We start from the raw sequence: 12,301 nt of genomic DNA on the forward strand, positions 1-12,301 counted from the left end.
ATTTCTATGTTTAAAATGCTATAAGATGGCAAGGAATCATGAAAATTTGCCAAAAACATGAAACTCACCTTATGTGGAATGTTTTTCTTCCATAAAAACCTCACGAAGTCGCAATCTTCAGCCTCATCCAATTGAAGTTCATAACATTTTTTCACCGTAAATTCATCTAAAACATCAACGGTATCTTAATTTGCATTTAGGCTATGGACATGCCCCAACTGATTCCACAATAAGTCTCACTCCAATTGTTCCTCCATATACAATCTTCTTCTTGTAAGGCACTGTAACCTACTATTCACCACCATCTCCGCAACAAAAGCTTGTTTTCTCCTACAAACCTTGAAGATGGCCAGAAATTTATCCTTTAAAGGACCTGAAATTGTCCATTTATCGTACCAAAATCTAGTAGATTTTCCATTATTCAAAACAAAAGTAATATGTTCATTAAGAAAAGAGGAAAAACATAAAATATGTTTTCAAACACTCTTTCCTTGTGGCTTACCATCATCCGTAGGAAGGAAAATATCAACATTATTATTAAACTTCTGCTGAACAACTTTCCTCCATAAAGCCTTATTCTCTTTCGAATATCTCCAAATCCACTTCTCTTTTAACGCCTTGCTAGTGCATCTTAAATTCTCCACCCCCAAACCACTCAAATACTTTGGTCTACAGATTTTAGTCCAAGAAACTCAACACATTTTCCTCCTACTTTCATTAGAATCCCATAAAAAGTTCTGTATCAACCTAGTTATTTTCATCTCCACACTAGCTGGCATATTGATAAGAGACAAGAAATAAACCGGCAGACTAGAAAGACAACTTTTGATAAGCACCAACCTTCCCGCCTTATTCAAAAACTTCTTCTTCCAAGTTGTAAGATTCTCCTCCATTCTTGGATCATATCCTCCCATACAGAAGCGCATCTAAAAGTGGCACCCAGCGGTAACCCCAAGTACTTGATAGGCATCTTTTCGATCTTACATCCCAACTCCATAGACAAATCTCCAATAACGTCATCTGCCCCAACACCAATCATGGAACTCTTCTCCAAATTCAGCTTCTTTCCTGTCAAGAGCTCAAAAGTAGTGAGAATAATTAAAAGTCTTCGAACCTCCTCCACATTTGTATGATACACATTTTCATTTTCTTCTCGATTTTTTTTTGTTTTTTTGATTTCATAGTTAGAGTTTTGGAAAATGATTTTGAATGGATTTTAGTCGGCATGGTTTTTTTTGGGTAATTTGGTCTTTTAACACCTTTTAGACACCCCTTAGCATACTAGATTTGATGGATTAAATTTGGTATACCCCAATTAATCTGGGTATACCCAATCAAGCCGGGATTATTACGTGCACAAATTCATTTGCGCAATATTATGAAGGAATATGTGATAATTAAATCACAGCACATCCGCCATAGTTTTCTAGTACTCTCCTGATTAGTTTCCCTTCGCTTTGGAGGGTGTCGGATAAGTTAGAATTTAGCTTTACACGAAGACTCTTCAATAGATTTATGGAGAGGAGTGTTGGAAAATAATATTTTTTATTTTTAAGTTCTTAACTAAATGCAACAATTCTTGTCTTTTTATTTAAACAAAAATTCTACTAGCCTCATATCGGGGAGTTTCCAATTTTGAATTGTTTTAAGAGACTATATAAACCTTTTAATCCCACATCGGGGAGTTCCGCTTCTCAAGTTATATTAGTCAATTATACAAACAAGTTTTTATCGTACTTTTAAGTAATCCAAGGGAAAAGGGTTTCTTTATATTTTAGAGAGACACGATGATTTTTTTTTTATTGTTTTCTTAAATGTTCGCGGTTTTTCTAAATAGTTTTTTCAGAGTTGCCAAGCTCAAGTTGAGAATCTATTACGTATGCTAGTAGTGTGCTTTATCCTGAAGACATCCGCCCTGTGGAGGCTATATCATCACTTTTGGGTGTAGCCGGGAGCTAATGTCTTAAGGACAACGTGTTGAACACGCGACTCACTCTGTTTTCCAAAGTTTTTCCATGTTGCTGTTGCGGAGATCTGAGGAGCTCATCCTTTTTGTCAAATCAATCACTTTCATTACAGAGGAGCTAAGTATCAATAACTTTTGTTTTATTTGATTTTTCCTTATCTTTGATTATCACACCCAACAATCTTAAGACAATATGATTTGTAATAATCGAAAATGGTTGACTGGTTTGCAAATCATTGATGTTAGTACTTTATTGGAAAACCGAGAATGTTAACTGTGGAGTGAATATCAAAAATGAATTTTTGGTCAGCTGTAGAGTTTCAAATATATCTCTTAACTTAGAAGGAATTTCAATGAACCCTTTTGACATGATATAGTAGACATCCTGATAGTTACCCACATAAAATTTCAGAATTTTTTGGAGTTGTAAAAGTATTTTTTTGATATTTTACAGAACAGAAAAACGTTCCTGAAAAATTCTGAAGAGTAGAAAAATGTTATTGACTAAATTAGTTTTTCTGGGGTAACCATAAGTTTTTTAAAATGGTGATTCAAATGAAGTTTATAGATACATATGTTATCTTCATAATTCAAATTTTATTTTCCGATCTGGAACTAAGGTTTGTGAGGATCTAAAGTTTGTGAGATGTGATATTTTAGGTGATTGAGAAATTATTGTATCCCTAGTCAGAGTATAAACGAAGATTGTGACATGAAACTGGAAAGGGACATGGCTAACAGGAGCATATGGATGAACACAAGTCTTCCAAAGATGACAAAGGTGAGAACATCAAACACAACTCCAAGCGTAGTCTTCATAAGAAATGTATGTTTCGTAAACCTGAATCTAGCATTATTTTAATTAAAGGTGATTGTTATGTTTCTAAAATTCCTGACTACACAAAAGTAAATTATAGAAAATGTAAAATCCTTATTAAGTAGAAAGTTAATGCTAGTTAATTGAAACAAACTAAAACGAGTTCAGTGACATGATGTCAGAAGTTATTTTAATAACCAATGTGAGAGACTAGTGGGTGGTGAAAAGACGAGGGTACCCAAATATACCTCAATCTAAAACTTTTCCACCTATAAGTCCTTTCCCCGAAAGTGATTGTATATGGACTGAGCCGAGACAATACAAAAACGAAGTATGTTTACTTGATAAAAGGTTCGGACTTAACCAAACACAATAGGATTACTTATCAAGTAAATAGGAATTAAAGTTTGTGTATTTTACTTTAAATTATAATAAAAACAATTACAATTGCGGAAAATAAAACTAAATGACACAGCAAGATTTTGTTAACGAGGAAACCGCAAATGCAGAAAAACCCCGGGACCTTGTCTAGAATTGAATACTCTCAGGATTAAGCCGTGATACAAAATCAAACCAACTTCGTATAGTTGAGACCAAGCAACTAAACTTATAGTTCACCTAGTTCTGTCTGTATTTCCACGCCTCCGACCTGTAATAAGTCACGTACTTGGAACAATTACTTTGGTTCGTATTCCAAACAGTAAAGGAACAACAAATCTGTTTGGTATCAAATCTTTTCAACCAAGTGATATGAGTTCGACAAAAGGCTCTTCTGTTTATCTCAATAAACTCCTTTGTCAGGTTCTTAGATCTATCTTATTATCAACTACCAAAGTAATTATTAAGATTTTGCAATCAATACTTTTAATCACAAAGAATTATATTGATGCCGATCTACACAACTAATCAATCTAATCTACCACAAGGATAAACCGATTATAGTTGGATCCTCTTTTACCGAAACAAGTATTGTGCACACCAAAATTATGAACCCAAATCAGAAATCTTCAAAGTCTTATTTGTCTTCAAATCTTCTTAGATCTTCAATAAACACCTGCACACAATCAACTTGAATCTCTTGTGATCAATCACGCGCAGAACGGTGTCTGTTAACAATAGATTAGCACAAGACGTCTTTAGATCTACAAACAATATAAAGATCCCCGTCGAGACTTCGATTTAGTTTGAGTGAATCTTATACCATAAGACAAGATTCTCAAGCATAAACAAACTAGGTGCAATCAAAGTTCAACCACCATTAATCAATCAAATCAATCGAATTAAAAAGATAAACCGCAATTATCTAGTTTCCCACCAACGGTACTAAAAGAGCTTATCAATCCCAAATAAGTCTTTAAACTAAGAGGACATAAGAGATTTCGCCTAATTAGGTTACTCTCCTCTCCGAATAGGAGGCTTCATCAGTAGCAGCACAACTGAGATAGTTTTGTTGTCTCTGAGGATTAGTTTGCTCGAAATGCAAACTTTCATATTTATAGACCAAGGAAGTTTGGACACCACGAAATTTACAAGAGCAAAAATATTCTCAAGATATGCAATATATTCCAGATTCGGTTTCCATAATTCCTGGAAATTCTTTGTCCAAATATTGACCGAAAATCTCTTGGAAAATCTCCAACTAGTAAATGCACATTACTAATTTTCATTTTCCTAAAATAATATTAAAAACCTTAAATAAAAGATTCTCAATTTATTTTATTTGATCCGGGATTTTCCTTTAGCTATTAAGGAATAACTTTGAACAATTAAAGATTAGCGTTACTGCACATGTTCAAAGTATGTCGACATCCTTACTTTGTAAGTCCTCTTTCATACTTAAAATCTTGAAACCGATTTGCCACACTTCCAAACAAGTTTATAATTGGTTCATCTAACTTTCAAAAACTATGTGATTGATCAAGAACACTCAATCACCAAACATGGGTTTCACGGTTCTACCAAAACAAGTTTCGATTCCACCTCCATGTGAGTACTTTGCATAGTCACGCTAGTTACCAAAATTAGGTTGAATAGGTACTAGGATCAGTTCCCCACATATATATGTGATCTAACTTTTACTTGCTGCACATGTCCATAGGATCGGTTCCCCTTTGCCTAAAAACGTGTTGCACATGTCCATAGGATCGGTTCCCCTTTCTACTAAAAACTTGCTGCACCTCATACAAATATCGATTCCCTTTTGTGATAGGTTTCACCTCTTACTAGGATCGGTTCCCCTTTACCCAGAGTCGGTCATACCAATAACACAAAATCGATCATACCATCTCAGGTGATTACTTAAGATCGGTTTCACTAATAAAAGTCATACCAATACAAAAGTCAGACCTTTGTGAATACTTTTACCAAGAACATAAATAAGTCATGAGAGGTTATACTAATCACACATATTGGTAGTTCAAAAAATATGCAACGAATAACAATACCAACAATGCTTGACGATTTCTCTTTCGATTCACAAAACAAGTTCATGAATTTACTTCCTTAATACAAATATAAAACATTATTTCCTAGGATGAAATCTTCACCTTATACCTATACATAATCACAATAGAATTCAGACGATTATGTCGATGTCTTATCTACAAAGTTTAATAGTTAAGCAATAAACCTCGTATTGTATTCCTTAATACTATGTCTAACTAGAGGATAATCATTCATGCTTCGCAGTTTTGTTTTCAATATGCACGACTTGAAAGATACGTTAGGGAATGAAACAATTCAAGTCAAATATCACTAACTTCAAGTGGAAGGATGATGTTGTCGTTGTAGCTCCTTGCTTCTTCACTTCTTCAAGTCTTCGCAATACTTGTAATGTCTCATATATCCTAATACTTTCAAGCTAACTTATACGAAGTTGACTCTAGTACATAATCAGACGACTCTTTAAATGAGTTTTGACTCACTAAAATATGACGACCAAACTTGACATAACAACGCTTGGTGGGTTCAACCGAGCTATGCTCTAACAATCTCCCCCTTTGTCACTATTAGTGACAAAACTCTTACATCATATGGATAAACAAATTACAAGAATTCATTACACGTACGCTTGATTCCCGAATTCAACATCACAATAACCTGTATACATTCAATCCATAAATGCCGTTGTTTACATTATAATAACAAAGCTAATACTCCCCCTAAAGGTAAGATAGGTAGATTTTCAATCCGCACGTCTTTGTTATTTCTTTGTAGTCCATATAACTACAAGTATCATATGATATGCTACTCCCCCTTAGTCTATGCTTTCACTCTTTCGTTAGATAAACGTTTAAGCACCAATGTACTTTCCCTTAGTAATACCAATCAATATAAATAAATACCAGTATCACTTGTTTACTCCATATATTTCTCCCCCTTTTTGTCACAAAATGACAAATAAACGAAAAAATAAAGGACAAACCGAAAGGATCTTACAAATCTCTAAAGACTTGCAACCTATAGAGTTAAGCACGAGGGTTCCACACACCATTTTTGATAATCAATATCAAAACCGAAACTACAAAGTAATTTTATTTTGATATGTTACCAAGGAAACAATTGCCCGAAATAATTTTCCCTAATAATTTAGCAAACCAAAAAATCAACTAAGCACCTTAGTTCATTTGCTAAACAGATTGTACAAATACAATCGCTTGTTCGATAAGACCAAAATAAAGATAACCTTATTTTTCTCATCAGGTTCTAGTTATCCATATAACTTAGACCTTTAAATTTTAAACAAGACAAGTACTAGGTTAGTTAACTAGCATTTCTTGTTAAGGCATTCATTAGACTTGAATAACCGAAACCTCCTCTTTGATAAGTCTAACTAAGATCAGAATTAACTTAGTTTCTCTTATCCGGAATCGAATTGGACTAAACAATTCATCCCGTAAACCTTTTATTTCGTTAAGCCATAAACAATTCATACAAACCAAATAAATCAACTTGCATAATTATTCGCCTCAACCGGAAGCAATTGAAACAACATAGACATTAAAGCACCGCAATAAAGCAAGATAACAATATTTTTTCTTAACTGGAAACAATTGAATCACACACACATCCATACACAAATAACGGAATAAAACATCAATTGTACCGAAATTTTGTTAAGCAAAAGCAATAAATATACGCAATAAAATAAGGATTTTCTTAAACAGGAAAACGATTAACTAACAAACTCGTTACCTCAAATTTCGCATCCTCTTCTCCAATATGTTTGCATCTTCTTCCAGGGATAATCGATATCGAAATATCATTATGTTGTCATCCTTATGCAAAACAAAAGAATAACCACAACCAACCTTTACCAGAGAAAGGTTGAAAACCGGTTTTTAACTATTGCATGCAAAAGTTGAAAACCCCGAAACACATATGCTTTTATGCTAAACCAAACGATTCAACATATTGTGACTTTTTCACATATTATTTCTATCAGAACCCCTCATGATCCTTTGATAAAGCCTACCAACATGGGATATAACTTAATCCTGCTAAACCAAAAAGTTACCCAAACCATAAGGGTTCACAACATTATGAGATCGAATATCAAGGTAGTAAAACTGAAATCAAACATCCCATAAACATGCATAGCAATGACATAAATCATTCAAGCACAAGCTATGTAAATCAAAAACTAACACCAGAAAAATTATAAATCAAATAATTTTATCCATAATAAGATAGTTTTATTCGTAATAGACTTTATTGAAATAAATCAAAAACAAATGTCTATTCTTCAGCAGATTTTTCAAAGATCATCTTCAATTTCCTCAAATTTTTTAGGATCTTCATCAATAGCATCTCGAATGATATCTCGGATTCTGCACATAGTACCTTGATTATGTTCACAGGATAAAGCATTAACCTTTCGATTAATATTTATAGCATACTCCTTGTTACCGATTCCAAGTTTAATCAGCTTTCTTTGGTTACGGTTAACAGTTCTTACTAGTGCTTCCTGTCTATGATGAGTTTCGATAGTACCGAGGAGGACTTGTCGTAGATTGATAATATTAACCTTAGCATCCAAACTGTTTTGGACAAGGAGATGAGTCACATCTTCTTTTTCTTTTTATATATCTTTATAACCAGATTTCTTGAAGGTATCATCAAGATGAACTGTTTCCTTAGAAGTCATTCCACTCAAGGCTTTCAGAAGTTTTGCTTGAGATCTGGTTTGAGAATACATCCTTTAGCATAAGTTCTCAGACACGCTGAGATATATACTTGAAATACCTTTAACACATACCAAATATAGATATCAGCCTTAAATAAATAATTCTGATAAGATTTGAAAGAATTTGTCGCATCTAATGTGTTACAAATTAACATCTTTCTTCGAAAAGAAATTATCTTTCTAGATCTGTATCAAGAGATACATTTATCTCGGAAACTTATCCTGTTTTACACAAGTTGTTTGTAATACAACTTTTCTACACATAGATCCATAAAATTGCATCTTTATGTAGGTTGTGTAAGATCTCTATGTTGAATAAGAGAAGTTGTCAGGATATAGAATGCCCGGGTGTATGTGCTTCCTTACATCCGAAGATTGGGCATTGTAAGGATGCACATTCCAGTGCGGTTAAGCACTGGGATGAAGAAATTCCTCATCAAATACCTCTTGAGGAGATCTTCTCCCTTTTTGAACATCATCATGTTTCTCTTCATGGGTTTTGAACCCATCCTATTTTTTAGAAAAATTGCGAGATGTAATATCCTCGATTACATCTTGCGCCCAGGATGGTGTGTTCTTTGAGCTTGAACCCGTGTGGTCTAGATATGTCAGTCGACAGTTTGCTAATGTCTCTTGTTCAAGACATTCTATGTGTCCTCTTAAGGTATCTATTCCTTGTTGGATTTTTTTTTAAACATCAGTTTAGATATACCTCTTGACATGTTACAGTAAGAAGTTTCTCAATAAGTATCTTATTCCTTATCTGTGAGTGTTCTAGCGATTGATTAAGAATTTCACACTCAGTATTCTGTTGATGAACTTCATTGCACAAGGCCAATTTTTGTTCCATATAATCTGCCAGATTATTTTGAAGACTGAGTGTTTCTCGCTTTCCTTCACATATTCTTATATTTAGTTGAACAATAAGTTTTGTGACATCATCTAGACTGTCAATGGTTTTTCCCTTTTCTGCATATCTTTCAACATGTTTGAAGAATCTTTCTAACATTTTACGAAAACCTGAACTTGGGAAGTCTAGTGAATCTAATCTCTTTTTAGACGATTTTTCACTAGAGATTGGAGTTGGATCCAAAACATGTTTAAGTTTCGGATTCATTCTTTTTTGATCAGGAACCTGATTCACAATCAAGTTATCAATCATATACTTTTTCTTTGATTTTCAAAAAGACTTTCGAGACCAATTTCCATTGACCTTCTCGGAGATATTATTCTCATTATCTTGACATACGCTAACAGAGTTCTTCATAAGTTTAGATTTGCTTTTTTTATTTTGACTCATATCTTGTAGGTTGGATCGCACCAAACACAGATTGTTAGATCTTTTCGTGTTTGCCTGCTCTGATACCAATTGAAAAGACGAGGGTACCCAAATATACCTCAATCTAAAACTTTTGCACCTATAAGTCCTTTTTCCGAAAGTGATTGTCTATGAACTGAGTCGAGACAATACAAAAAATCGGTTCACACTTATTGCGATCGTCTATGGATACGAGATCGAGACAATACAACAACGAAGTATGTTTACTTGATAAAAGGTTCGGACTTGACCAAACACAATAGGATTAATTATCAAGTAAATAAGAATCAACGTTTGTGTAATTTACTTTAAATTATAATAACAACAATTATAATTGCGGAAAATAAGAGTAAATGACACAGCAAGATTTCGTTAACGAGGAAACTGCATATGCAGAAAACCACGGAACCTTGTCCATAATTGAATACTCTCAGGATTAAGCCGCTATACAAAATCAAACCAACTTCATATAGTTCAGACCAAGAAACTAAACCTATAGTTCACCTAGTTCCGTCTGTATTCCCACGCCTCCGACTTGTAATAAGTCACGTACTTGGAACAATTCCTTTAGTTCGTATTCCAAACAGTAAAGGAACAACAAATCTGTTTGTTATCAACTCTTTTCAACCAAGTGATGTGAGTTCGACAATAGGCTCTTCTATTTATCTCAATAAACTCCTTTGTCAGGCTCTTAGATGTATCTTATTATCAACTACCAAAGTAGTTGTTAAGATTTTGCAATCAATACTTTTAATCACAAAGAATTGTATTGATGCTTATCTACACTACTAATCAATCTAATCTACAACAAGGATAAACCGATTATAGTTGGATCCTATTTTACCGAAACAAGTTTTGTGCACACCAAAGATTATGAACCTGTTTTGGGGTAAAAACTGATTCTGCTGTTTTTGGTAAATTTTGGGGTGTGTTGATGAGAAACGAATTCAAACCCTAAACAAATGCACTGCACGGGAGTACTTTTAGATTCGAGAGATCAATATATAAGACTCTGTCCTAAACCAAGAAATGGTCGTTCCAGATTCAATTCGGTCACAAGGTGAAGGAGAAAGGTTGATCTTGGGGAGGGAAGCGGAGAAGGTGTTTGAGATCAGAATGTTGAATTATGAAGGTGTGGTTGTTTTATGACTTGTATCAGAAAATGGTTTCTGGTTACTTGTGTTGATAACGCTTGTGTCATCTGTCCGTTTGAATAGGTTGAAAACCTATTTATACAAGTCATTGAGCGCACCTGATCTCTTTGGAAGTTAAGTAGTGGAGAAGTGGGTTTGTGCGGAAGGTGGTGATCATCATGTTTCCATTATGAGGGAGGAATGATCAGACGTTCACCCACAGTTAACCGTCCGTCTTTCCTGACACTTTCTCGTAATGAGCGCGCTGCACGCCTCACGCTGTAAACCACCAGACCAATACCCCAGTGAGCATCCCCCAGTTTGTGAAGTGTTTGATGTCTCGAGTGGATCGAGTCGTGCGACTCGCCGCTGAAAGCAGCACACAGTGCTTTTAGGTCAAATAATAATTTATTTGTAAAATCGATATTTATAAATCATTGCTTATAATCGATGTATGTAAAGCATCGCTGTTTTTGAGCTCGATCGAATCAGTCATGGATTGAGCGTCTTAAAAGTAGCATGACCGGCCATATTTGGGTAATCGTTTGAGGACCCTATGGTCGAGCTGTCACTTGGTCGATCGCTCCCTATGGAGGAGGGATGGCCGGTGATCACAATGCTACTTTGCTAGTTTTCTAAAAATAAATCTACACCATCCAACTAGGCTGGCGAAGTTGGATGAACGAGATGATTTGCGGCAGCCATATACTGTCGTTGACGCAACTTTAGGGTTTAGGAGTCGAGTGGCCAACCCACTTTTGGGCGAGCGATTCGAGGCACTGAGCGCTAGTTCGAACAGGTTGATCGACCATGTGCAAAGATGGGTTGCCGGTGAGCATGTTGACATCTCTTAGGACATCTAAAATTAGATCTAAGCCACTCTAATCAGTTGGCGAAGATGGATGGTTGTGCTTGTTTTGCGGCAGTAATATGTTGCCGCAAAGCAATTTTAGGGTTTTTCAAATAGCGGGTTCACCTTACTTTGGGCAAGCGATTTGATGCTCTTTGGACTTGCTCCGGACAGGTCGATCGACCAAGGGAGAAGTTGGGCCGACGGTGAACACATTGGCACCTCTTTGATCTCTCGAGATGCGATCTAAGCCGTCCAACTAGGTCGGCTAAGTTGGACGGATACGATGAGTTTTGAGACCGTTTTTGCCGGTCTTAGCTCGTTTGATCTTATATTTTATACAGCGCGAACACCCATGTTTGGGTCGGCGTTCTAAGCACTTGTGAATGAGAAAAATAGGACTCGATCGACTAGGGCACTAGTGGGCCCGCCGGTGGTCACTATGGTGATTGCCTAGTTCTGGTAGGAGTAGTCTAAGCTTTTTAAATCGCGCAGCCAAATCGTGTAGCCGTGATTATTTATGTGGACAGTATGGATTTCCCTTAAGGAATTTAAACATGTTCGATCGAGCTATCCTTTAATTACAAGTGCGTCGACACGAAAATCTCTTTGTTAGAGGACGATGCAGCCTGTGTGAGTATTTTCATGCAGATTATCAACACTAACACTTCGGGAGATTCACGCTACTCTGCTGAGAGTGAACATTTAATCGTCATTCCATGTAAATATTGGGAGTTCGGTTGGGAACATATCATAGGAAAATATCAGGCAGGTCAATGCATTAGTGAGTAATTCTGGTGTAAAATAGAATTCAGAGAATATTTGGGATATGCACCACTCTGAGTGAATTACACACATATATATATATATATTTATTTATATATCTGAATATATTGAATTGCTCAATACATACGTGAGCGAAGAGGTTTATGCACTCATCACCTTCAGATGACTTTCGTTCCTTTGCAAGATGACATCGCATTAAATACAGGGTTTGACAATTTTGACTCTGAACTAAAAACCACCATCAAC

The sequence above is a fragment of the Papaver somniferum genome, chromosome 8 (assembly GCF_003573695.1).
Source record: "Papaver somniferum cultivar HN1 chromosome 8, ASM357369v1, whole genome shotgun sequence".
Lineage (NCBI taxonomy): Eukaryota > Viridiplantae > Streptophyta > Magnoliopsida > Ranunculales > Papaveraceae > Papaver > Papaver somniferum.